At 36.5% G+C, this 26865-nt stretch overlaps 1 long non-coding RNA gene across 1 annotated transcript; it reads left to right on the forward strand.

Moving 5' to 3' along the window:
• LOC116961032 lies at window positions 1–9338 on the forward strand. The gene is made up of 4 exons (XR_004406733.2): window positions 1–485; window positions 7180–7271; window positions 8117–8309; window positions 8746–9338. It is a non-coding gene; the product is annotated as an uncharacterized LOC116961032 (long non-coding RNA).
• The last annotated feature ends 17527 nt before the right edge of the window (window positions 9339–26865 follow it).

Below are 26865 nucleotides of genomic sequence, written 5' to 3' on the forward strand. Positions count from 1 at the left end.
GCTGTTCCTTTCCCTTTGTGCTTTTAAACGCAGCCAGGAAACTTAATGTATTCGCCAGGGGAGGGGCGGGATGAAAGCGCTTTTAACCTCCCCGCCATAAACTTTAATCGGATTCTGGGCTGTTGCACGGCATGGACACCTCGCCTCTTGTCTGCGTCTCCTTTCCCGTTGTCTCCCATGTCTACTTTTACTACGGTCTGGTTTGAGAGAGCCTCTTTCAAGCGAATGAGTGATTTCTTTCTCTTGCCATGTGCAATCGCTCCCCCCCTTCCCTTCCTACCCTCGCTGGCCTCTCTTACACACACTACGCCTTTCACATGCGGCCTGCGCCTCCCCCCCCCAACCCCCCCTCCCTTTCATTTTTTTTTTTTTTTTTTTTTTTTTGCAGTGTCTTCACATGCAATCTCTCTCTGAATGTGCAGTGTCTTTCCTGCTCGGGAGTGCTGCGTCCTTCACAGTGGATTGGTTCCTTTTTCGGAGCAGAGGTAACGGCCCCCCCCGCCCCTTTCCTATCATTCCCGCCCTCCTCCCCCCCCTCCCCCCCCCCGCGTCCCTCCCCCAGGGCAGGCGGCCGGCGTGGGAAATGGGCCCGACGTGCACTGCATGGGGGATGGCAGCGCTGCTCCTGCTCCACGTGCCCTGGCTGCCGGGAGGGGGACGGGGCCGTGCTGGCCGCGTCCCCCCCGCGTCCCCCTCTGCGTCCCCCCCGCGTCCCTCTCCTTCGTGCGGGGGGAGAGGAGAGTCACCCCCGCCGCCACCCCGGACTCCCGGCGCCGCGGCCCGTGGGCGCACAGCTGTTTTGGGGAGCGGTAGGGACAAGCCCGGCTGTTTCAGGCGGGGGAGGTTTGGCCCTCTCGGGCAAATCTGTTGCGCAGTGTTACTCCCCCTCCGTCCCTCCGGCTTCCCCCTCCCCCCCTTCCCCCCCCCCCCCCCCCCCCCCCCCCCCCGCGCCCCATCCCAGTGCACACAGACTCCCACACGCGCTCAGACACGCCACGGCTTTTGTCCTCCTGATCTGGTGAGATCAAGTGGGAAGCGGGATCACAAATGTAATCGGCTGTAATAAATAAAATAGCCCGAGATGCTGGAGATATACAGAGGGGAAATAAGAGCTTGTGTCCTTAAAGGGAACATCTGATAAGGCCACCGAGGTGGCATTTTGCGTGTGGGAAGGAATCCGTCTTGCTGACATTCTCAGCCTGCTGTACGTGGGGAAATCCTAAAGCAGCCTGGGAGCTTCCCCAGCTCCCTTGCATCGCCCCCGAAGCTCCCTTTCCGATGCTCTGCAGAGGGGCTTTGTTGTCGTTGGTGTAGTTGTTGATTGGAAAGACAGGGGTCATCGCAAATATATGCAGATGCAATTAATGTCTAGTTTATCTGCATTTCTTGGCGGAGTCCGGTTTCTGCTGCCGGAGCCTCTATTCGCGTCCGCAATTGGCGCTTTCAGCTCACGACAATTTGTTTTTCGCAGTTTAGGAATGTCGGTGACTCTCACTAGAAAATTACTTCTGAGGTCTGCAGGGGGAATCCATCTCGGGTTAGAGAGAGGCAGATTATTTACATATCCATACCACTCTGTACATTAACAAATATATACTACGGATTACTAATTGAGCGCACACAGGCACGCACACAATGAAGAAGCTGCTCCCGAAGGAAAAAAAAATGTCGCTTGAAAGTAACATATTAATAATAATACGAGGAAACGGTTAAATACAGTAAACATGACAGGGTAAAAACAAGGACAAAAGCCCCACATAAAGCAGTTAAAGACATCTGACGGAAGGGAGAAACTAACTCAAGAACTCCACCAAGGGACGAACAGATGAAATGACACCACGACAGCACTAAGCCCGCGTTGACCTTTCATCTTTCTGAAGTGTCGCGCTGATCTGGTGCAATTCTGTTGTGATCTCTTCACCTCCCTTCCCTACCACAGTTTCCCTCTGGCCGCTCCAGAGCTCCCTGAGTTCATTGCAGTGAATATACTGGGAGGTCGGCTGAGTTACAGGGAGTGCTGACACTTGCCCGGTGTCTTTCACAGCCTTGCAAATATGCTTGCTGTGTAGTAGCATGCAATAGGCAGAAGTGATTAAATTATTCATTGCAGCAACAGCGTTTCTGGTGGACGTTAGAACTTCAGCGTTTAAATAAGGAAATCACAGATTTACTTTTAAGCGGATAACAACTACATCTGTGCTTATTTAACTGAATGCTAGCTAAGCATGGAACCAGTTACTTTGTTTAAATCCTCTCTTTTACACTCTGTGAGAATTTTGAGCTAGATAATACACCTTAAAAGTTACTGACAGAGCAAAAATAATCTGTGTTGGATAACAGTGGTTAAATCTCACATGATTACTCATTCTTAAAGAAATATTTGAGGTCTGTTCAAAATAAAAGGTTCTTGCATAGGCATGATTCCATCAACATTTCTGAGTTCTCACCTTTATAAAGACTGATGAAAAGTAACATTTAACAGAAGCGGTTGTGATTTTGTTTATGAGGATTTTTGCAGTGTATATGTATTCCTTACAAATCACAATGACTAAGTTTGAGGTTTTCTTTTTTTTTTTTTTTTTTTTTTTTTTTTTTTTCCCAGATACTGACAAAAAAGCTAACCATTCAAAATCACACAGAAATGACAGACAGATTGTGCTTAAAATCAGAAGAGAAAAATAATGAAAAGTCTTAAAAAAGCATATGAATTTTTATGCGGGAAGGCAGACTTTGGTTAGATTTATACTTCATATACAACTTACTGGTTTTCCTGGATTTGCAGGGGTATAAATGAGTGCTGCACCCAGCCCCATTATTTTATAGATTTATTTTTTAATTAAACTATTGTTCAATTTCTCTAAATGCAAAGTTAACTATAGGGAAAAAAAAAAAAAAAGCAGCATTTAAGATGAGTTTGAATGAATTCTTATCAAAAATGGAGGGAAATTATGAATCATTAGTATATATTCTCATAAAGAGATACAATGAGATATCCAGGAGAGATAATTACAGCTGGATTTAATTTAAATGAAATGTGTGAGAACCAGGTAGCACTGACGAAGAAAGAAAAATGTGTTCATTGTCACTGGAAATATTAAATGGGCATGGTTGATATGCATATGTATTCACTAGCAGAGAAGACCACAGTTACTTTTGGAAATAATATAGGATTTTTTTGATATAAGGTTTCCAAGGTTGATATTGATAGTGAGCACACTGAAGGTCTCAACGTGCTTTGTAAATCATACCTATGAGATAAAAGGAAATGCAATGACCTACTCAGTCACCCAGCAAGCCACTAACAAATGGGTCTTTCCAGATTAAGTTCATCAGACCACAGTTTTGCACTTCTATAAGATAGGGGTTTTTTAATATATTCTGGATTCACCTGAGTATTTGTCATTGGATAAGTGGCAATCATTCCTGCTTTATTTAATGGACTGCTGAAACATCAAAGCAGCTCATTGTGAAGATAGTTTAAAACAAGTTTGATTTCCAGAGAGCTACATACATACAGGAAAGTCTTGTATCATGAAATTTGATGGATAGCAGTAAAATATACTAAACTGTTATAGATATATTGAAATATAGTTATTCTCAAGCTTCTGCTCCCACTTATTTGTCAGCTATGCCTTATATACACGACTGAGTACACAGACATTGTAAAACTATTTTGCCTCTACACACTTGAAGACTCCTCAACCTATATTATTTTTCAGTTCTATGCTCTACATTTTGTTTGTGTGGGTTTTTTATGTTTTTTTTTTTTTTTTTTTCTTTTTTGTCTTTAATATGCTGCAAATGTCTTTTCTGTGAGTTAGTTTTCTTTCATTTTTAAATGAGAAACACCAGATCATAAAATCTTTTGTCTGATATTCCTAGTGCATCCTGTGCGGGTTTAATTTATTATTAATATAATTCAGGATAGTATAAAAGATCTGGTATGCCTTTGTGAATCTACTGTGTCAGCTGCCTGTTGAGTATAAGAGAAAATATCCAAGCAAGATGGCAGCTCTGCAGAGTTCAGAGGAAGAACCTTTGATATTAAAATTCAAATGCTGTTATGGATAATTGAATTCTGTGGCGCTCTATTTCCTTCTGTAAGTTAACGCTAATATATGTTATTGGCTATATCTAAAATATAATTTTTAAGTCTACATATATACTCACTTGTTTTGGAGCTTTGATATTTCAGTCTACTTCATCAAAAATAATCATTGCTCTTTGGATGAAATAAGGGTCATATAAATACACAGTTATTATAAATTAGGGAAATAAATATGGTGGCAAGGAAATTAATTTAGAATAGGACCAGGCTGTTCATTGCTTATTGGGTAGTCTATTTGACCTTATTCTGCAATGATTAAAACTGCTTTACTAGGTATTTCATAATGTTAGTCTTGCAATTTCTTTGACCATATGAAAAATGCAACACTAGGACTCTTATTGCTCATATTGTTATAACCATTATTTAGCTGTACAGTGCAGAAGTGTACCATTTTTTCCTTAATGTTTTGTTTGACCCTAACAGAGGCATGACTATTCACAGAAAAAAGTAAGGACTATTCACCTGATACCATCTGCTGTTAACTGTGAGCAAGAGAAAGCAGGTGTGAAGAGGTGGAGTCCCTTACACCTTTCCGCGAACTAGATTAAAACATAAACATAGATATCCATGCCTGTACTGTACAGCTCTAGTGAAGAGTTTTGTCATTTACACAAGATGAGAATTAGAGTCTGGGGAGGGCCCTGCTTATATCACCCTAAAAAAGGATCCTGTAAGCACCAATAGGAAAAAAATAAAGCCACTAAGTCCATCCAGTAGCCAAATATATTTTAGGCTGTTAAGTACTGATCTATATGCTGGTACAACCCTGATCAGCTTTGCTTCTGAAGTGTTTTGCACTGCTACCTTAATTCTCCAAAATAAGAGTGAAGGGTTTGTAGCCACCCTTTCTGTGGGGAAAATTATGTAGCCTGTCTTTGAAATAGTTTGTTCTCCTGCTGCCTCTTCTGCACTTTTTGCCATGCACAGGCAGCCATACTTTTACTCCTGCATTAACTGTTTTGCAAAGTTTCTTGGTGATCATCCTTTGCATAATTACATTTTTAACTTCTTTTACAAGAGTAATAAGTACTGTACAGAGTAGGTTTTTATGACCTACGATATATCTAGAGGAAGAGAGGTTCTGATAAGTTTCCACATTTTTCATCTTCTGATAGAAGCCTGACATATCTTCCAGTTCACTCATTCTGTGAGATGATTAAAAAGTTGCTCTTCAACAAACTAAACCTCATCCAGGGCTCAGCAGGAAATAACTGCAATCTAAGCACATTAAAGAACAGTCAGGGCAAACCAAAGTATACCTCTTTTTCTGCCTTTTAAGATCTTGGGGAAAAGAGAAAAGCAGTCTAATATTGTGATAAAACTGGAAGCCTGAAGCAGCTGGTTGATGGGTAAGGTTATACAATCTAATCCAAAGCATACAGAAGTCAATGGAAGTACTTTGACTAAATAAGCTTTGCATTAGGCACCTAGTGAGTGAATGATGTTTAAAGCGTTCATGTAGATCTTAAGCAGATGAGTGAAGAAGAAAATGATGTGCATTTTAATCAAGATAGATGCCACTAAACCACTTGGTGGTGTAAATGCTATTTTGCCTGACCACAGAGATCATGTTTATAACTGAGAGTAAACTAGCAGTTTATCCTTGGGTGCTGACTCCTATCCTCTACTAGTGCAAGCACTCATGTTGCATAAAAAAACATATTTTTTTTTTTTAAATATATATTTATATCTATGTAAAATTCTTATATTGATATTGATCTCAAAGTTTAATACATCACTATAAACATCTGCAGGCTCTTTCTACCCATGTATGTGTTTACAGAGAACATTTCATCTTGGTTTTGTTTGCAAAATAATACAAGATTTTTCAATTTCCTCTCATGAATTAAGTTCTGCATTCCTGACATCATGCTGACAGACTTCCCCTTTGCATCCACTGCATTTTTAGTGAAGCTTTCAGTGAATCTTTCTTTAATATGGAGAACAGGAACTGTTCATGATTTCCATCATGAAGATGTATTCTACCTCATATAATAGCATTAAACTTCCCTTTCTTTACTAGAAATACCTTGTATAATACCCCATATTAGCATATTTCATAGCTATAACATGTTTAAGTGACATTTTTTCACTTGTAGATTGGCTGGATCTTTCTTTTTCTCTCAGTCATTTCCAGCTGATAAACTCACAGTTTATAGCTGAAAATCTTGTTACACTGCTCTTTGTACTATTACGTTTAATTCCATTTCTATTATAGAAGTCATCAAAGTCACTTGATTCTTTCTGAATGTTTTTATAATTTCAGTGATTCTCAGAGTTGTTTTACAAACAAATTTCAGCATCATGCTCCAAGTTTTTGTGTTCTAGTATTTACATATCAAAAAATCCTATTGCAGTACAGCCCAAGAAGAAGCCCTTAACAGCTTCCATATAACAATACAAACACCTAACACAGTTGTCCTCTCCTAATTAGTCACTTATTTATTTTCTCAATCTTCACTAACACTTTTCCTATCAGATAGTGTCAAAACCTGTTTTGAAATCCAGACAGGTGAGATCTTCTCCGCTTGCCTTGGTTAGAAGATAAATTATTAAAGAAAGATATCAGGTAAATGGTATCATCTACTCTTGGAAACCTTCAAATAGATTTTACTAGGTTTGCTCTCTATTTCTGTACCGTTACTAGTTCTTTGTTTCAAAATTTACTCTGTAGCTTTACATTCTAAAACCATCAAGAAATCATATTGAGAGATCTATTTATTTCCTCTCCTTCAGCTTTGCTTCTGAAATGTAAGCAGGCCATTTGCTACTTTCCATAAATGATCATTCTGATATACTTACTAAGAATCCTTGTTCTAGACCCTTCAGGTGTATGTATTAAGTCCTTCAGGATTCTGTAGTGAAGGTTATCAGTACTCTTTGCTTTGAGTATTTTGTAATCTTTAAATTAATTGCATTTCAGATGTGATAATTCTTCCACACCTTTACTTTCATTGATCGTTTTCCTCCCTTCAGCATCACAATCCTTGTTGAAATGTGAAACTGTAAAATTTATTTGGGTATCTCTAGGCAAGTAATTATAATTTTACTTATTTTTTGCTTATTTACAGCATGTTCTGCAAAAGTGAAGCCATTGGTTTTTTAGCAATTTTCTGAATAAAATCTGAAGGCTTACGTCTGACACCTCATTAAAGTCTACAAGGTGAGATACTATTTACATATTCTGCTATTTTGCCACTGTATGTCTGTGTGTCTGTCTTGTCTATATATTGCTTACATACTATTTACATCACTCATCTTCAAGTTCATTATTTTGCACATCTGAATGCTTCATATTGAAAGAAGGAGAATGAGTGTGAAAACGTGGGTAGGTCATTCCAGGACAAAAGAGTCTATATCTGACTAAAAGGAATTTAGTACTTTCAAACTATTGAATAGTGCATGGATGGAAGGAAAACCAGGTGAAAAGAAACTGAAAGCATGCATGGATTTGTCATTTTACAAGAACAGAGCTGTCTAGGATTTCAAAGGTTAATCCAAATGAAGAGAAATGCTACCAGTTACCAGATGCTACCAGACTGAATATACAGAAAGTATATCTATATCTCTATATATTTTAAGTCCTTGATGAACAAGCAAGGTCCATATACTAGGATAAATCATTCCATGAAGATTTTTCTATCAAGTACCTTGGAGAAGTTTAGAGAGATAGATTAGAAAGAAAGGATTAGAAATAGAATAATGGGGGGGGTGAAGATAGGGAAATATGGTGGCTTTTTAAAAATTTTATGAACAAATGTAATTAAAATTTTATAAGGAAGAAATGATAAAAAGAAGATTTCAGAAAGCTGAAGGAGTTCCAATTTTAATTTTAGAACTATAGATCATCACAGCTGGGTGAATACTTTTTTTTTTTTTTTTTAACTAAGTTATAAATCTTTTATTTATTAAGGTTGGTTTTTTTTTTTTTTTTTTTTAAAAAAAAAACATTTTTACATTTTTGTACTAAACTTCTTAATCTTTTTTTTTTTTTTTTTTTTTCTCAAGGGACACTACATGACTCCTAGCATGATTCAAAGAAGATATATTTAATTTACTACAGTTCCAAAAAGTTCATGAACGCAAAGTAATGAGAAGAAAAGTTTTCTAGTTTTCATATGTGTCATTCCTGGAAGAAGTTATTGACTTAACTTGGTGTTATTACTAGTCTGAAAGTTATAAGTAAGAATGATAACATCAGGTATTATGACTTCATGACACTTCAAATAATAAATCCCTCTTTTAGTTTCTTTATTGAGGTTTAGCACATAACTTCTTTCTACGTCTGAAGCTACAGTTAAATTTTTGAAAAAAGTCAGACTGATTCAATGATATTTGATAATGAAGCTAGGTTATTTTACCCATGATTAAATTTTTAGACAATCTTATTTAAATAATTTCAGCACTTTCATACATTTCTCTATGAACTTAAGCTTTCAAAAGACTAGCTTTTGGTTTTTTTTCTGAAAATTAAAATCTATCCACCCAAGTTTGTTCAAGTTGCAATCCACTAAGACTGAATTTTACATAAGATTGGTAAAGATTTTACATTTTTAGAAAATAAATTCCCCAAAGATTTCATTCATATTGGGTGTAGTCCAACATATGGTTGACTAATACTTTCTTGACAATTTCAGCTCCTTGCCTGGAAACTACTTTCTCCAGCATTAGGTGACTTCTCTTTTGGGACATAGCAGTGTGGAGCAGGAAGCTGCCATGTTTGAACACAAAGGAATGAAAGTTAGATCTGAAGAGAGAGAAAAGATGAAGAAAGGTTATTGACTGCCCTAAATATCAATAATGTAAAAAAATAACTGTGAAATTTACTATAAAATTATCCCATTTATGCTCTCCATAAACAAGGGTGATATTGTATATATTTAGCTGTTCAGATAACAAAGGTTTATTCATCTGATCAGAATGATATGGTCCTGATGGCCAAGCATGTAAGCATTACTAATATAGCATATGATTAAACTTTTGTTGTGTTTTCAATTTGTTTGTTTGGGTTTTGGCTGGGAAATGATATAGCAAAAGAATTAATATAAAAAAAACCCAAACTATTATCAAGAACACTATTTATATTGCCAGATAAAACACTCATAAATGATAAAATATCAGAATAATACTGTCATCAGACCCTTAATTTAGATGCCAATGCACTGTCCATTGCAATTTTCGGTTGCAATTTAATTAGATGTTCCCATAGTCTTTCTTCACTGCATTTCAATTTGGAATCAAATAAATAAATAAAACACAAATGAACAAATACATATTAAATAAACAAATACATTTTAATAAATTAAAGCATATTTTTATTTAATTGCACAGAACAAATGTGTAAGGTTGGATTTAATAAGAAACTATTTAATATTTTTTTCCATGTTCAGCGTTTGTCTCAAGGCCATATTTACTGCATACTGTTCAAATAACATCCTGGATACAGAATTATTAAATGGAAGTTTTTATGATGAATATCATTGCATTGTCTACAAATTTCAAAAATGTTATTTAATCTGTGAAGAACTGTATTATACTGGGGGTTATTATGATTCCAGTATTATAAACATGAAGGTAATACAGTGATGGAGGTCAAAAATATCCACAGATTTAGGATATCTAATTTGAGCTTTTTATGTGCATATTTTGGGGAATGCTTACAATTACATAGCTTTTACATGTGCAAGCCAAAACTTTCACTGACATAAGATATGTTTGGGCATGCTAACTGTTCTGCAAAACAGTATCAGGATGTCAAGTAAGAACACAGAAATAGGTGAAATCACAGTCAAAATATTATGGGGGAATTCTGTGAAGGAGGAGAGTGTCAGTGTTCAGCTTCAAAGTATGATGTTCCAATACTACAAAACACTGTTTTCCTCCTTTAGAGGTCAATTCTCTACAACTGAGAAAGTAGGGATCTTGAGGCGAAAAAATATGACTCTAATGAAAGACTATGTCAAGTACAAGTGAGTGGAACTATGATTCCATCTATAACTTCATTTTGATAATTTTCTAACTAGGAAATGAGCATTTATTTTTTTGACCCTAACAACATTCTTTTATTATAATTGTATGGCATATAGTAATATCTATTTCAGACAGAGGACAGCAAAGATCCCTATCTGTACAAAAGGAAATGCATTTAGGTATAAAACACTTTGGAGAAGAAGGATCTGGGGTGGGGGAAAGTACTCTTGAATAAGCATAAGTGGGAGATGCACAGATGGTAGAAGTTCCTAAATGTTCTAGTCTTCTCTCTGGGCATCTTTTGCTATATAAGTGTGATAACATTTGTTAGAAGGCATGATTAAGGCTTTATAGACTTCACAGATGGAATGTAATTTAGTGGAAAGATTTGAAAGATAGAAGATTCAGACATGGATTACATGCAAGGAATTAGAAATGGTCATTAGCAGTTAGAAAGAGACAACATAGCTGTAGTGACAACTAAATACTGTTCTGTAAAGAAAAATGTGGGTGACCAGTTAAATTGCCTTCAGCAACTTTACTGGGGTTAGGCTAGGTTGGAATAGCTATCTGTGAAAGAGAAGACCTGAGTCAGTTCCCTTCCTCCAGGGATATCTCTGGGGGGGGTTGACTTTGGCTGGATGCCAGGTGCCCCCAAAGACACTGTACCACTCCCTCTCCACTCAGCTGGACAGGTGAGGGAGAATATAATGAATGACTGGTGGGTAGAGACAGGAAGACAGGGAAACTGGTGGGTAGAGTCATGGATAGGCACAGGGAGAGATCATTAACCAATTACTGTTACAGGCAAACCAGACTCAACTTGTGAAAAGTAGCTTAATTTATTGCCAATCAAATCAGAGTAGGGTAATGAGAAATAAAAAAAAAATCTTAAAACACCATCCCCCACCCCTCCCTTCTTCCCAGGCTCAACTTCACTCTTGATTTCTCTACCTGCTCCTCCTCAGCGATGCAGGGGAAAGATAGATTGTGGTCAGTTCATCGCATGTTTCTGCTGCTTCTTCCTCCTTGTTCTCTTCCCCTGCTCCAGGGTGGGGTCCCTCCCATGGGAGATAGCCCTCCATGAACTTCTCCCAAACTGTTCCAGCATGGGTCCCTTCCATGGAGTGCAGTTCTTCAGGAACAGACTGCTCCGGTGTGGTTCCCCCCAAGGGATCACAAGTCCTGCCAGCAAATCTGCTCCAGCATGGGCTCCTTTCTCCACAGGTCCTGCCAGGAGCCTTCTCCAGCACAGGCTTCCCATGGGGTCACAGCCTTCTTTAGGCATCCCCCTGCTGCAGCCTGGGGTCTTCCACAGGCTGCAGGTGGAGATCTGTTCCACCATTAACCTCCATGGGCTGCAGGGGACAGCCTGCCTCACCATGGTCTTTACCACGGGCTGCAGGGGTATCCCTGCTCTGGTTCCTGGAGCAGCTCCTCCCTCTCCTTCTTCGCTGACCTTGGTGTCTGCAGAGTTTGTTTCTCTCACATATTCTCACTCTGTGGCTGCAGTTGCCATTGTGCATGTTTTTTTTTCCCCTCTTAAATTTGTTGCCACAGAGGTGCTACCACTGTCACTGATGGGCTCAGCCCTGGCCAGTGGTGTCTCCACCTTGGAGCTGTCTGGCATTGGCCCTGTTGGACATGGGGGAAGCTTCTACCAGCTTCTCATAGAAACACCACCTATAACCCCCCTCTACCAAAACCTTGCCATGCAAACCCAATACATTTTCTCAAAGGAATATGTAATGTAAAACATATAAGCAATTCAGAAAAATTTAAAGTCATTTGATATACAGCCACCCTATATTCAACTAAGTATTTTAACTATTAAGCTATAGAATTAGGTAAATTTTATGTCCTTCCTTTTCCTCCAGCAAAACTCATTTACACTTCCACCCTTCCTCCAACTTACGGCAAGCCTTGTGTCCATTATGCTATATGTCAGGTAGGAAGAAAGAACCTTGAGAACGTAGGTCAGTAAACTTTAGACTATTTTCCTGTTGAGGAAAATGGAAGAAAGTCATAACAGATAAACTGAATTACCTAAGCCCAATTTCAGAGATTCCTACCTAACATATATACATATGTTTGTGTGTATAAATTTATGAATATATGTGTATTTGGTTACCGGATAATAGCAAGAAAATATTTGGCAAGCAGCTGCTGACAGATATAAAATTCTATAAACTGCTAAAATTGTCAATGGGACATCAAAATTATTTATCAGTGATGTACAGAATATCATCAATTTTCTCAGGTTAGATTCATTGGTAGAAGGACTTGGAACTAATAATTCAGGCTGCTTTCATTTCTGTTATGTGTACTCTAAAATCAGAAATAGTAGCTTTTTAGAAAATAGTTTTGTTTGTAATTAGCAAGAAGGATTGGACATCAACTAACTGCCTGTAGAAGAATGGAAACATCGTTACTGATCCTCAGTCATGCTGGAAATTTAAGGTCTGAGACTGAGAACAGCCCATGTAACAGTACTTTCTCACCACACAAGCATTCTCAACAAAAACACAATTCAAGGCCACTGTCATATCTGACTTGATGATTCAAAAAACCTGATCTCTGGACCAGACTGAGGACTAATCAGTCATTAAATACTACTTTAAAAATAATATTTTTCTCTTTGTAAAGGGGAAAGAAAGTTTTTAAATATTCAGCTCTTGTTTTATCTTTATAATAGTAAGATTTCTGATAGTGATTCTTCATTAAATCTGACTGGAAACTAGAGACAAAAGTATTCTCACCTTGTGTCTGTTTTGTGGGACTTGAGACATACGTATGAAGAAAAAAGCATACCTTTCTAAAAAAAGGACATTTCTATTTTAAAGAGGGATGTCAGAGATCCAAACTCTCATATTTGATGTACAAGTATACTGTGGCCAGAATCCCATTTGCTTGTAGCTTACTCTTGATAAGGTGTTTTGTTTGATTGCCTGGATTTCTTCACTGTTTTGTTTCCCAGAGCTGTCTATCACTTATAAAAATATCTGCGTGCCAATTTTAGGCATTCTGAAGTCAACCAGTTGTAAATGTAAGCGTGTATTATGGGACTTTCCTTCCTTTACTTTAGCGTGGCTAATGAATGCGTTCCCACAACTTTTAAATGGACTGGTGCCTCAGTACATTTTCAAAATTACTCTATTTGAAGACATTTCCATTTATAATGGGGCTTAAATCTCATTTCCCTCAATATCTGCCCTCACTTAGTCTTTTTTAAGGCTTCTCCGGAAAAAAAAAAAAAAATTATATCTCAGCTGCTGCTCCTGCTCTTAATGCTTCCCTAGTATCAGTAAGAGCAGAAACCAACTGATGCCTCACTCTGCTACTCATACAGAGACAATATGCAGACACTGTGCTATCTTCCATTCCTGGCTGAAGAGCTCTGTGTTACCATTTCATATTATCTACACACACGGCTTCTGCTTCGTGCGTCTGCTAAAGCTTCATGCCTCATTTTAGTCTCTGTGACTTCACATTTTCCCTGTAGGAACTTAGAGTAAGACTGGTAAAGATTCCCTTAATTTCAAGGTACTGCAGATCCTAACTAGAGGAAAAAAAAAAAAGTCACCTGAAAGAGTAGTACAGACACAGTCCTGGATGAGTGGAAAGAGAGAAAATAGAGAAAATAGAAGGGGGATATAAAGAAGGTGAGAAAAGAAGTGCAAATTTTACTATTTGATTGTGTCCTTCGCTTGCTGAGTCGGCAGGAGCCAAGAGCTCTGTAGGGGCACACTTAGCCTACACATTTCTCCACAGAAACCCCATCTGGCCAACTAAATTGCCAGCAATTGAGAAGCCATGCAGGAAGCTGTATCCAGCTATTCTCATTCAGTGTGAAGGTTACTGTGTTGTGGAGGTAGTAGGAGAGGAAACAAGGAAAACATTGCAAGACTGTGCCTTTCATATACAATAAAGAGAAACATCAAATATGTGACCAAATTTGGGCTGTTCACTGATGTAGTTCTTAGACATAAAGAATTAGACATTCAGGGAAAATTTAGCTACTAGTTTAGAAGGGCCCAACATCAGGCAAATTTGGGAAGAAAGATCCTCATGGAGAAAAAAGCTGAAGGAAATAGAATAATCAATTTTTGCTATAGAATTTGTATTTGAATTTTAAAATAAAAGCTTTATTTGTAATCTTTCTGTCAAGTTATCTGAAGGAAATTTCTTGGAGCTCTACTTGACCTTTGCAAGGATGTTTAACCTCCATTTAAAAGGCCTAGAAAAACAAAATGCCTTCTATGGGCCTCTTAATATGCAATGTTCACTCAAATGCAAGTACTGAACTGAGATATAAAACAAAGAAAAATATATCAACATTGCATAAAACAACCCAATAATCTATGTGAGGAAAGCTCTAGAAGATTATGTCAGCCACTGGTTTATGTGAACAATTAGTAAAACACCAATTGCACTTTAGTCCTTTAGTTCAGTGCTTTCCTATGAGTGAGACTGCTCTCACTAGGGAAATGTGTCAGCATTAAAGGTGAGGCAGAGCATAATCCAATGAATGTATTAACTTAGGCTCTGTGCCCAGACTGGCTCTGCCAGCAGTAGCAAACTGAAGGAGAGAAGATGGTCAAGTACAGCAGTGTGAAAATATGGGAAATGGGGGAGAAAAGAACAACAGAAAATCTTGGTACCAGTGTTTTGTCTCTCTGATCACAGTAAAATATATTAGATAAACTAATATTCCTTTGTCATATCACTTCTTTAGTTCCCTGATGCTAGTTGTAGTTCTCAGCAGGTTGTGTTACCCTGGAGATCTGAGATACTCTCAGGTGACTAGGTCTCTCGGTGATTTACCGATCAAGTCTTCACATGATCTAAGCAGTTTACAAGGGGATCAGTTTTCAGGTTGCAGTATGGAATGAGTGATCATTCCGACTCAGAATTGCCAGTTCTCTGTGTTTTATGTTAAGTATTTGGGTTTCAGGAGGAGAACTTCAATTTTAATTTGAGATCTTTTTTGTTTTGCTTTGTTTTGTTTTGTTTTGTTTTTTTCTTTCTTTCTGAGTGAAACTTGTTTTCTATAAGCCTCCCAAAGCTTTGACAACTGGCACAAAAAAGTGTCCCAGGAACAAATTAGCCAGTTGTTTATAAGAAAACTTACCACCTCATGAGTTTTGTAAATCACTAATTCCCAGCCAGTAAAGGCTGGAGATATGTGTCACATCAGCAGTCACGCAGAGAGCAGAACAGAAACTAATAAACTTCCTTCAAAGATAACTGAATATACTTAATTCTATTAATGAACAGTTGAAGCTAGATATCACCTTTTTCTACTGTCTACTCTTAAACTGGTACTTGGGGCAGATTGCTGCTAGTCCCAGTTGATTTAAAAATTTTAAAAGGGTTTATATAAGACTTTCTCACTTTTTTTTTTCGCAAGAAAAGATAAAGAAACGGACAATTAACTTAATTCTTCCTAGCAATGTAGAAGTACTGATGAATGTTAAGTCAAATTACAGTGAATACTGAAGAAAGGGTGTTACAAAAGCTGACTTGATGCTAAAAGCAAGCAGAAAAAGTAGATCTACTAGTCTGCTAGAAATCGTGCTTTCTTATAAATCAGATTTTAATACCGAAAATATTTATGTAATTCTGTGCAATGATCATGGATTAGGAATGAATGTCTATAAAAATAAAAGATAAAAAACATTATTGCGGTACTAATCTTCCTATATTTCTGTCCAAAATTGGTAATGAACACAGATGTATGCATATTCAGTCTGTGCATCTGCAAAAATTATCTAGTAAACAGCAATGTTCTTATTCAGCTAGAATCATTGTCCTTCAAATATTGAGTCTGAATATGTATGTTTCTCTTTGTCTTTTTGCAATACAGTAACTGTGAGACACCATGCATATTTAAAACTGTGTTTTGATCCACTGCACTTTCAGGCTAGCTTCTGAAGTCTTTAGGACATGTCAGAGTGCACATTAACAACCATAATTAAATTTTCTGCTGCTATCTTCTGCCACTTTAACGAAGTGCTCTTTACTGCAAAGATGCCTTCTTACAGTCACATCTGTATCATTTCCTTGCAAAACCTTTGGCGGCAGGATGGGATCAATCGCATGACCTTTGAGCAGAGTCCTAACCACAAAGCAGAACCTTTATTTCCTTCCATGCCATTGGGGTTTTGCAGGCATTTCTGTTGTGTCCTGAAGAGCTTCCTGAGGAAAGCTGATGAAGACTATTTTCCAAGCTTCAGTTCACTCTTACTCACCAAAGGATGGTGGGAGCAAGCTTGTTCTCCTGTGGACTTCAATTCTACTCCTAATTCATCAACAGATGGCAGTAGAAAACTCCCTACCTACCTATCTACAGACCAAAGGCCTTACAAATGACCCTAATAATAACAAAGGAAGAAAAAACATCTAAAACATTGCTGCCTAAGTCTTATATATATATATATATATATATATATATATACTCTAAATTTTTCAATGCATTGCGAAAGTTTCTTAAAGATTAATTTTATGCTGAGTCTGAATGACCAGAAGCAGCTTCTGCTTTTGGAATTACTCTTTCCTGTCACCTTCATCTGTTTTTAAATGATTCTTTTATTGATGTACTTTATTTTTCTAGTTGTGAAAGAGTATATTGAATACAGATTATAGCAAATAATTTTATTTTCCCACAGATTTCTGTGATGAAAAATCAGTTCTCTGATCTCAGTAAAGATTTTTTCAAATGTCATCATTACAGTGACAGAACAAGTGATTTAGTAAGTAAGTTTCTGAGACATGCTTCACTTGATTTTGGTGTTTCATTAATTCCTCCCCCTTCAAATCAAGTAGATGGCATAATATACTTAGTGAATTCTTTATATAGATTGAAACATTAAGATGTGTGGAATATACAGTAGTTTCTTATTCCATTTATTAAAAGATGCTGATATCTTGGCATTGCCAACCAAGGAAAAAGCATTACCATAAAAATTTCTGAGAAGAATTTTCTTGTGTAATGTATAATAGTGGGTGTCTGATATAGGAAACCTCATATTATATAATTCTCTTTTAACCTCAAGGCACATGAATTAGGCCTAGAGTTCCAGATTTCTATTCCCACCTCTTTCACTAAATTATCTTAATAATTCTTTGCATTTCACAGTTTGCCAGCATGTTTCCTATGGTGAGAGAAACTGATTTCAAAGGGAAGGAAGAAAAGGAGAAGAAATGGCTCTTTCAGGCACTGATGGAGGGAGTGACTTACTGTTCTAAACATAATGGCAATGTTTGAATTCTCCAAGCCAATGATTTAAATTGAGGTAGGTTTGAATCAAATCTTCTTCAAGATGTGAACACTGATTTCCCTTCAATTTAGTGTATAGATTTTTTTAGATTACACTTTAAACACCAGGGATGTGTTGACTGTGTAAGTATGTTATCAAGCCCTGGCGTACTTGGCAAAGGAAAGTGTATGTCCTAGAAGCAGTGCAGAACATTTTGCCTCTGAGCCCTGTTCTACAGAACTCTAGGGTGAAAACCAGCATAGTGTCAAAACCATAAAGACTGAATTTATTAATTAGCCTCATTTATTAAGAGTTTTTACTTTTTGCTTTCTCACCCTTATTTCTGGTTTGGGCTGTGTATTTTATTGTTTTTTGTTTTTTTTTTTTTTTTGTTTTTTGTTTTTTTTTTAAGGAAACAGACAAATCATAGTAGAATATATTTTGGTCCCATAAGCAGAATTATTTCTTGATTTGTACACTTCCCCTCATCTGTTTTTGCTATCTAAATATTGTAAAGTTTCCCTATAACTAGGGAAAAGAGATAGATAATTTGGTAAATATTCAAATCCTTTCAAATAAATTTTGATAGTTTTTTAGTTATCTAACTAGCTTCTCGTGTCAGTTTCATATGTACAATTTTGAAAAAAATGAAAATAACTAATTCATTTGCTATAGGCATTAATAGTGGTGCTGCCGCTGATACTATCTGATTCTTATGAAAAATACAATCAGTATTATAAAAATGAATTTTTAGTTCACATATATTTACTTGAGTGAAAAGATTGATATGATTGTTATGTGTTAGCAAAATGTAAAAATAAAAGATATAATTTAAAAGATAAGTGCTCATGTATGTAGAAATGGTTTCAGAATCTTCATTTAGTCCTATCATGCTGTCTTTGATATATTATCCAATGCATTTATTTCCAAAGGACTCTGGATATTAAACATACTCCCTGATTTTTGAAGAAATTTATTCCATCAATGAACTGTGTGATCAAACTGTTCAGCCTGTGTCCTCCAGCTCCCTGTGCTGTGAGTAGATAAAGAAGTTAGAGAATGAGAAAATCATCACTGATTCATTAGGATTTTCTCATGGTAGTGCTAGTATTTGGAAGATAACTTCCTTTGTAAATAACTTTAAGAGATGTTTTAATAAAATGCTACACGATATAAAAAGTATGACATTGACAGTGTGAAGCTTTTGTGTTCTGAACTGAACCATTTTTCAACAATCTACCAACAATTACATCGGCAACCCTGGGAGCATGTTCCTGTTGAGTATTGAACTCCTACACCTTTTAGTTTACTTATTTGTTTTGAGAAACCATTTATGTGTGTACACAGCATACAGCAGTCCAGAACCCAGCAAGGCCTGTGTTCTTATATGAACCTTGCTGTATTAATTCAAACATAGGAGTGGATATTCTAAATATATATGTATTTGGTGTAATAGAACAGCTAGTAAGAAGGTTACTAATCTGGGCTGAGCACCTCAATAATACAGCTGTACTGTTTCTGGCATTGCAGATGATCAACATTGCTGTGGTCATTCATCCCCATAGGGCTTAGCATGCCTGGGGAAAGCTAAGGCCATGTGTAGCCCACAAGTAGTGTTTTTATAAAAGCACACCAAAAGTGTGTGTTGCACGGCTGGACATATGATATCAGAACTTATGGGCAATCAAGGTCTGGTTTTGCAGTGGAAGACTTGTTATGTACATGCATGAGTATGTGTCTGTATCACTGTGGCGGTGCACAGGAGAAAGATCTGTTGCAGTCTTTTTCATAGTGCCTATAGGTTTACTTTGGAGTAAATTATCCCCACTTGAAATTTCCCTGAGAGAAAACTAGTTGCAACAGTTCAGAAGAGAGCCCAAAGGCAACCTGACATACAAGCAGTGTGAACAGTCAGTGAACTGCAGAATAAAGAGAAATGGAGTGCTATGTTGTTTGACAGCATGCATAGGTGACTTAGCTCGCATGTATCTTGTCAACAGTATCTGTACAGCAGTGATGTCCTGAGGAAACATACCCTGAAACGTCAGTCATTCTCATATCTTGAGTTAACTCTGCAAAGGCTCCTACACAAAGACATGCATGCCATAACTAGATCCTTTTCTTTCATATATACTTCCTTGTTTTTGAAGACATTTTGGTGGCAATATCTTTCATTTCTCATGCATTTACTCAGCTTTTTATGTTCAAAATACTATACTTTTCCATTTCAATGCATCTCTGAGGCAACACAGAAAAAATAAATTACAATTTCTTTCTATTTTAAATTATTCTTTCCAGAAGAAGGCCTTATTTTCAAAGACCACTCTTTCTGTGTCATGTGATATAATACATTTTGAAGTTACTTTTGATAATTTCTATTATCTCTATTTTATTTTAACATACCTGTTATTTTTTTTTTCAAATTTCTAAAACATTCTGTCTAGTTTTATCCAGTTATTAGAAAATTGTATTTCTGTCTTTACCTTCCCTTTATTCAAATTCCTGTAAGAAATTTTATTTCAGTAAAACTGTCTTCAGTAATAGTATTAGATTACATCAGTATTCGTCTTGTATTGCTTAATCTGTAATTGTCTTTTAAACAGAAATATTTTCCTGATTCACTTTGTAGAGTTTAGGAAAAAAACCCCAAACTTGTCATTTCAAATTCCACTCCTTAAAAAACTGTTGGAAGAATATTGTCCAGTAGTAGAATGTAAATTTTCAGACACTGTATTAGTATCAGTAGTGCAATTCATATTGTACTATCAAAGTGGTCCTTATGCAGAAATTAAACATCTACATTCAAAACAACATTTCATAATGTATGTATTAATATTAGTTCATCATGGAGAAACTCTAATTTTGGACTATTAAATTTGAGGTTATCCTCAATCTCTGGTACACTGTCTAAGAGGGAGAGGGAGGATTTTGGCCAGAAGTCAGGAAGGAGCCCAACCCCTAAATTTCCAAACTGTCCTCTCCTCATATTTCATTCTTAGGTCAGCATACCTCTGGTATTAAATGAACAAACTAAAATTTCAGACCATACCCAAATTTCTTTCTCTATTAAGCTGCAGAAATTGCATTCTCTTGTTCAGGCCAGGGAACTCCTGCATACATGGCTGAACTGTAGCACAACTTCAATAGGAAAGATAGACCTGAGATGTAGTTTTGAATATCTCTCAGTGACATGAGCCCTTTTCTGGATTTCTGTGTAAATTGCTGTGCAAAATTGGACAATTAGCCACTGTTTAAAAAAGGCATATTTTGTTTGCCTCACTAGGTACTCTCAAAAGATAAGTCTGCTCTGATTGAACAAGACACCTAACATCTAGGAAAAAGAATAGGAACTCAAATGTAAAATTGTACTTAGCATTTCTTTGTTAGATCACTTTTTGTGCAGCATGTGCTTAATTTTTTATTGTACAGAGGTGTTAGACTTTTTAAATAATTGTGATGTAGCCAGCCATTTCCTTTTATGCACTGAGACTCCTAAAATTGATACTCACAGTAGAATATAGTTTTCTGACACATTCTATTTTTGGTGTCTTTTATGTAAAGAACTGCAGTCAAGAATGGAATTATGACACCCTTGTATTGGAACATGAAAACACAGCCATCTGGCATGTATGTGATTCATCACGTTGCCAATTTCTTTACCACAGCCTATTTTAGTACTTGGGAAAATCTTCTTTTACTTAGTACTTTTGTCAGAGTGAAAAAATAATGCTGAAAAGCATACAGTCTCTATTAATAAGATCTCATTTTCTCCCTGCTGAATGATTTGGTAAGGATTTAAAATTGCTTATACTCATGGTTTATTCTATAAATATGAAATTTTAAAGAATTGCAGAATTCATCACTACCTGCATGATTTAATCAATTTCCCAGTACGTTTCTTCCAGTGGATTTTTACAATGCAAAAAACTTTTTTGCTATCTCTCAGTTCATTTACTCAGTGTGTTTATAACTATGTCTTTAAAGGAAACAGAAACAGGAAACAATCCAGCTGAGTTGTGAAGAATCATACTATATAGCAGCTGGATGTGGACAGATAGTCAAGAGTTACCCTTTCTGCTTCTCCAAGAGTGCTTCTTCTTATGTTTTCTCTTTGTATTTACTTCTATTTTTTATAGAGTGAAAAGTTGACATGCAGTTTAAGATTCACTTTTGTGGTTCAACACCACTCTGTAGTACTTGTAAATATATTTCTGTTATTCTACAAACAGTTATTATACAAATTTCCATTTTTAGCTGTTAATTTTGGGCTAAATTAATCTCCAGGACACAACTCAGTAAATGGAAACAGGAATTACTCCTATTTGAGCATTCCAAGGGGAGATGTGTGGTTCTAGGAAGTCTTAACCAACTCTGTGCCACCTTTGTGCTAGGACTGTGATGATGGCTACTGACAGGTACCAACACCAAATTAAAGTCTTTTTTCCCACTCTTACTTTGGTTTCATCAGCTCCAGGCAGATTAAGATGATCTTATTCATTTTACATCTTTGCTTTCTGGAAAGGGAAGGAGTTAGAGAATGTACACCATCCACTTAATCTTGCATATTTTTGTATTCCTTTGTCTTAAGTCTCCCTTACTCCAATGCACAGGCACCTTACTGAACTTAAAATCCAGATCTTATAAAGTGATTTTTCCAAAACTTCTAGATACTTTGCAAAAGTAAGAAAGGCAAGGCAAGCTAAGGTCAGAAGCACTTCAGAACATGTATGATAAAAATACTAACCTCTGAACTATTGCTCAGAAATTAGCTCTAGTCCATCTTTTCCACACTTTTTTAGTATGTTTTAAGTACTTCCTACTTTGTAACTCTGGTCACAAGCTATTAGTTTACTTCTATTCCAAAACTTAATTGTTTGAAATTACCCTCATTTCTGAATGTGACATGCAGAGAAGAGTGACACAGAGGTGTAATCAAGAGATTTTTGCATCTACCATTGCCTAGACAGGGAATAGATATCTGCATATCACTAGAAATAAAGAAATGAAACATTGAAAAACAAGTTATGGATGAGAATGCTGAGAAAGTCCAAAATATAGTGTCAAAAATAATGACGTGTGAAAGCTCATCTGTATCATATCTGAATTTTCTGGGTACTTAACTTCCTTTTCCCCTTAATAGTGTGAAGACTTTGGAATGTTATTTAGTTACTCCTCCCTTGTCAGTTATGCCAATAAATAGGGAATTAAACTAAATAATTAGCCATAAAATAGATTACAGTTCAAAGAGTCCTTTCAGAAAACAGCAGTCAGACAAATAGAAAATTAGTCTTTTCTCTCAGTATCCTGTGTGTCAAGGATTGGAAGAGAAGTGACAATGCTCCATTAAAGAAAGTCAGTACTTTTTGAGGCACAGAAAGAAGTTTTAAAAAGATGAGAAGCTAGGGTTGATAGGGCTTTCTGGAACACAGAACCTGTTTCTTTCAGTGACTGACAATCATTCATCTTGCCTTCAGTATTGTGCAACACTGGTAATTTTAGCAACATCTGACAGTCTCTGTAGTTAAGAGTATGTAAATATTTTCATTACAACCAACATTTGTCAGGCATGAAGGCTTTAGCTGTTTCAAACTGTGTATTTTTTAAAGATGTAATAACGACCATCAGTGTTTAACTTCTTGATCATCTCACAAAATCCATGAAGTCACTCAGGCTTGAACTGGAAATGTACCCTGTTGATGTAGTACCTCAGCAAGCAGTCATATAAATTGTCATTGAAAAAAGTTCAGCTTGTCAGGGAAGACAAAAAGAAAATATTTTATTAGCGCTAGAATAGAAAGTGAAATTTTGTTTTCATTTATTCTTTATTCTGTTGAAGATTTTTTGTTCTGTATATACCTATTGCTAAAATAATTTCTGTACCAATGCTATAACACCATAATAGATCACCAACTGCTCAGCCTTAATGCCTTTGAGGCAAACCAGCTCAGCAAGTCTGGTAAGTTATTTAAATTACAGGTCATCAGAAGCTTTCTAAGGATAAGTGAAAGTGCCATTTGCTGATACCAGTGGCAGCAGGTAAGCCTCCTGAGATTATTTGAAGGATTTGTCAATAATGCGTTTCTTCAAACAGTAAAAAAAAAAAAAAAAAAAATCGCAGAAATTCCATAGGTGAATTAAATAAGAGTAGCATTTTGCTTGTAGTTTACAGTGGTATACAAGGCATCTGTACATCTATAAAAATTGTAGCAATTATTGTATTATTATTAAAACATAAGATCTGCCATACTGAGTCAGACTAATCACCCATCTAATATAGTCTTTTTTTTCACTCCTGTGTCACCCTCTTCTCCTTTTTCTCATTCTTCTGTCAGCTTGATCACAGATACTGATGTAGCTGTAGAAATCACAGTGTGCTTCTTCAAGTTATTTTGACTTTTATTTTCTCTCTTTTGTTAATAACTCATAATTGTTCTTACTAAATCAATAACCTTAAGTCTAAAGAGGTAATTATAATATCTGGAACCACTGTATTAAATAATCAGGAAGATGTCTGACTAACAATAAGTCTTTGATTAGCTGTAAGGGTTACTGTACCAAAGTTCTGTTTTCAGTTTTCAAAATACTGTTTTTCATGTACTTTTGTGTTTGCTTGTATGCATGTAAGACACATACTGTACTTTGCAATCAGGAGAATAAAGGAAAATCAAAGAAATGCCCATCTTAGTGTGGTTAAAAAATATCCTACACATATCACCCACTGCATTTCTGATTGACGGTTTTTAAAACTAAGATTGACAACATGTAGGATGTAATGAGTGGGAAGACAACTGGAGTGTTCAGCTTATAAAAGAGAGGTCTGCCTTCACAATAACACTAGAAGTTGTTGCAGTCATCTGTCAGTGCATTTGAAGAAGAATATGATAAAGTGTCTGTGTAAAAGACCCCCTAAATTATGTAAATGTCTGTTTTTTAAAATTATGATTTGTATTTATGGATCCCCACATTCACATATTTGCTTTCTCAAGGCAGTGTTGTACTATTGATATTTTTCACAAGAAATTAATAGACAGATAACAAGGGAAAGATAGATAGTAATGTTCAGTGAATGGACAGCAACTTGAGACTATATTCACACTACTAAGTAAAAGATAGTAAAGGAATGAGAGTTTCTGCGAACTGAAAGTCTCAGTTTCTGAGATCAAGTGAAAAGGACTAGCTCATTTCCACACTGGTTAGAGATATCCAACTTTGTATAGGTTTACCAAATCCACACTGCATAGTACTTGTCTCTGTGTTTCAGATAAACCCTTCTGTCCCTGAGAGGTCACCTTTATTTTACAGGTCTGGGGATCTGGGATGGATGGTTTTCCCCCCTCCCCCTCAGATTAAAGTGCTTGAACTAATGTGAAAACTATGTTGCAGCTTCCTAGAATAGCATTTTATATTAGGAAACTCAGAGGATCATGTATTGGAAGTTTTGAGGTGTGACATGAGGATCTGTGATGTGTGACTGGGTGATTAGTCTGTGAAGATGGTATTGGAGGACTGTAGAATATATGGAGGGAAAACTGGAAGAAAACAGACAGATTTTCATCTGCATAGACTTCTGGGATCAGTTTATGAAGCAAACCATCTCCAAAAGCCTGCTCAGACTTTGTCCTAAAGAGCGATATTTGGAGCAGTCTGAAATGTAGCTAAGGAAAGAATTACCAGTTATGCAGGTGTAAATGATCAGAGGTTTAGTGCTTGAGCAATATCCTTCTTTTATTTATTAGGACAGATGAAACTGCAGAAACCAGGAGGGGGTTTTCCCTATTGTACAAAAATTAAATTAGGATTAACTCATAGGTTAATAACAATGATAACAGACAAGCCTAAAAAAAGTCATGTCATGACTCAAAACCAGAGAGTTCTGTGTTCTCACACTTCTTTCCTGCTCTCATTTTCAGGTAGTGAAATATGCCAGTATGTATCAGTCTTTTATTTAGAGCAGATAACTTTATATGACTACTCAACCCATGTACTGGAGATCTCTGTATCATTTATGATCAACTTTCTAGTTGACCATTCTTCATCCACCTGTAAAGAAGGTGAATAAATGGTCCTATAGAAGCTCCTTGCTTTTAATCTTGGTAGCAGTTATAGAGGAGAGGCTGCAAATGTAGGCAGCATGAATGCTGAACAGCTTTATAATTCCTGGTGTGGGCACAAAGCCAGGATCACAATCTGGCTCTTCAAGACTTGACACATTCACAGAACACTGTAATACAGTATTGTTTATTTATAGAAATTTGGACCTGTTTGAACTTTTCTACTTTTATATCAGAGGATAAGAGCTGAAGATACCTTCTATAATCTACAAGACATGGTGTGTCTTTCTCCTAACTCTGGTAATAATTACTGTGTTCAAATTACTCTAGACCCTTAAAATTCCAATGTTAAAGCAATATCATTTTATCTTATATGTTTTCCTGGTTCTCAGCACTAAAGGAAACTCATCTGATTATTATCTCACTTTTTTTCTATTTCTTTTTATTATACAGAACCAGTATGTCCCTGAATTTATATATAACACAGCAAGTGGGGTAAAATCAGACAGAAGGTATAATAAAAAATGCTAAAATACTATTTTTGCCTATTTTAGTGTGAAACTGGTTCTTGGGAATTCAAGGATGAATTTCCCATATGTAACAGAAATTTGACTGGAACAATTGTCATGACAGTTTTTAGAATCTTGAAACATGGTTAGCTCCAAGTTGTGGGAGTGATTTCCACATGTTATGTAAGACTGGACTGTCATGTCTTAGTGTTGTGCAGGACTTTAAAAGCCATATTGTTCACATGCATATTGACTTTTAAAATATGGTTAAATAGCCATTTGGAAATATACTGAAGAAAACTTGCATGTATGTGCATTCTGGTAAAGGTTGTAGGCAATGTGTACTGCTTCTTTTCTTGTTACCAAGGATCAAATATATTTCTAAAACAAGCTTGCTATCTTTCATTACTGAAATAAACATTCTAGGTGGGGAAACATGTCTCTGAACCCTGTTTCTGTCTGGTTTGACTCAAATTAAATTTGACAAGATATTCAGGCATTGGGGCAAGTAGACAACAGAGAAAAAGAGGACATGAGCTGTGACTGACTGTCCTTTTTTCACCATTCTCAAGAGAAGTCATTGTAATGTTTAATGGAACCACAGCAGAACGGATGATTCCACCTGCAAGGCACCATCTAGCAATTAATATTTTCAATACCACAATATAACTTTAATGGGGATAAGTGACTTTGAAACTTTCACACATTGCGATGTTGAGTGCAGGAGCAGAAATAGAGTGCAGGGAAGAAACCCTTTATGTCTTTTATTCCCTAACCAGAAATTCAGGGTAAAGTGCTTTGGTCTTATTTATCTCTGAAGAAAGGCTTTTGTGCACAAAAAATTCCTTTTTCTTTGTCAACTTTATCAGTTGGTCTAATGAGCAAAATTACTTTTCTTCATAACTTTTGCTCTCTTGTTCCTCTACTTCCAGAAACCATAGAGACCAGAGAAAGAAAAGAGAGAAAGG

Source organism: Tyto alba, unplaced genomic scaffold, assembly GCF_018691265.1.
Source record: "Tyto alba isolate M040663 unplaced genomic scaffold, T.alba_DEE_v4.0 Super-Scaffold_6, whole genome shotgun sequence".
Classification (NCBI taxonomy): Eukaryota; Metazoa; Chordata; class Aves; order Strigiformes; family Tytonidae; genus Tyto; species Tyto alba.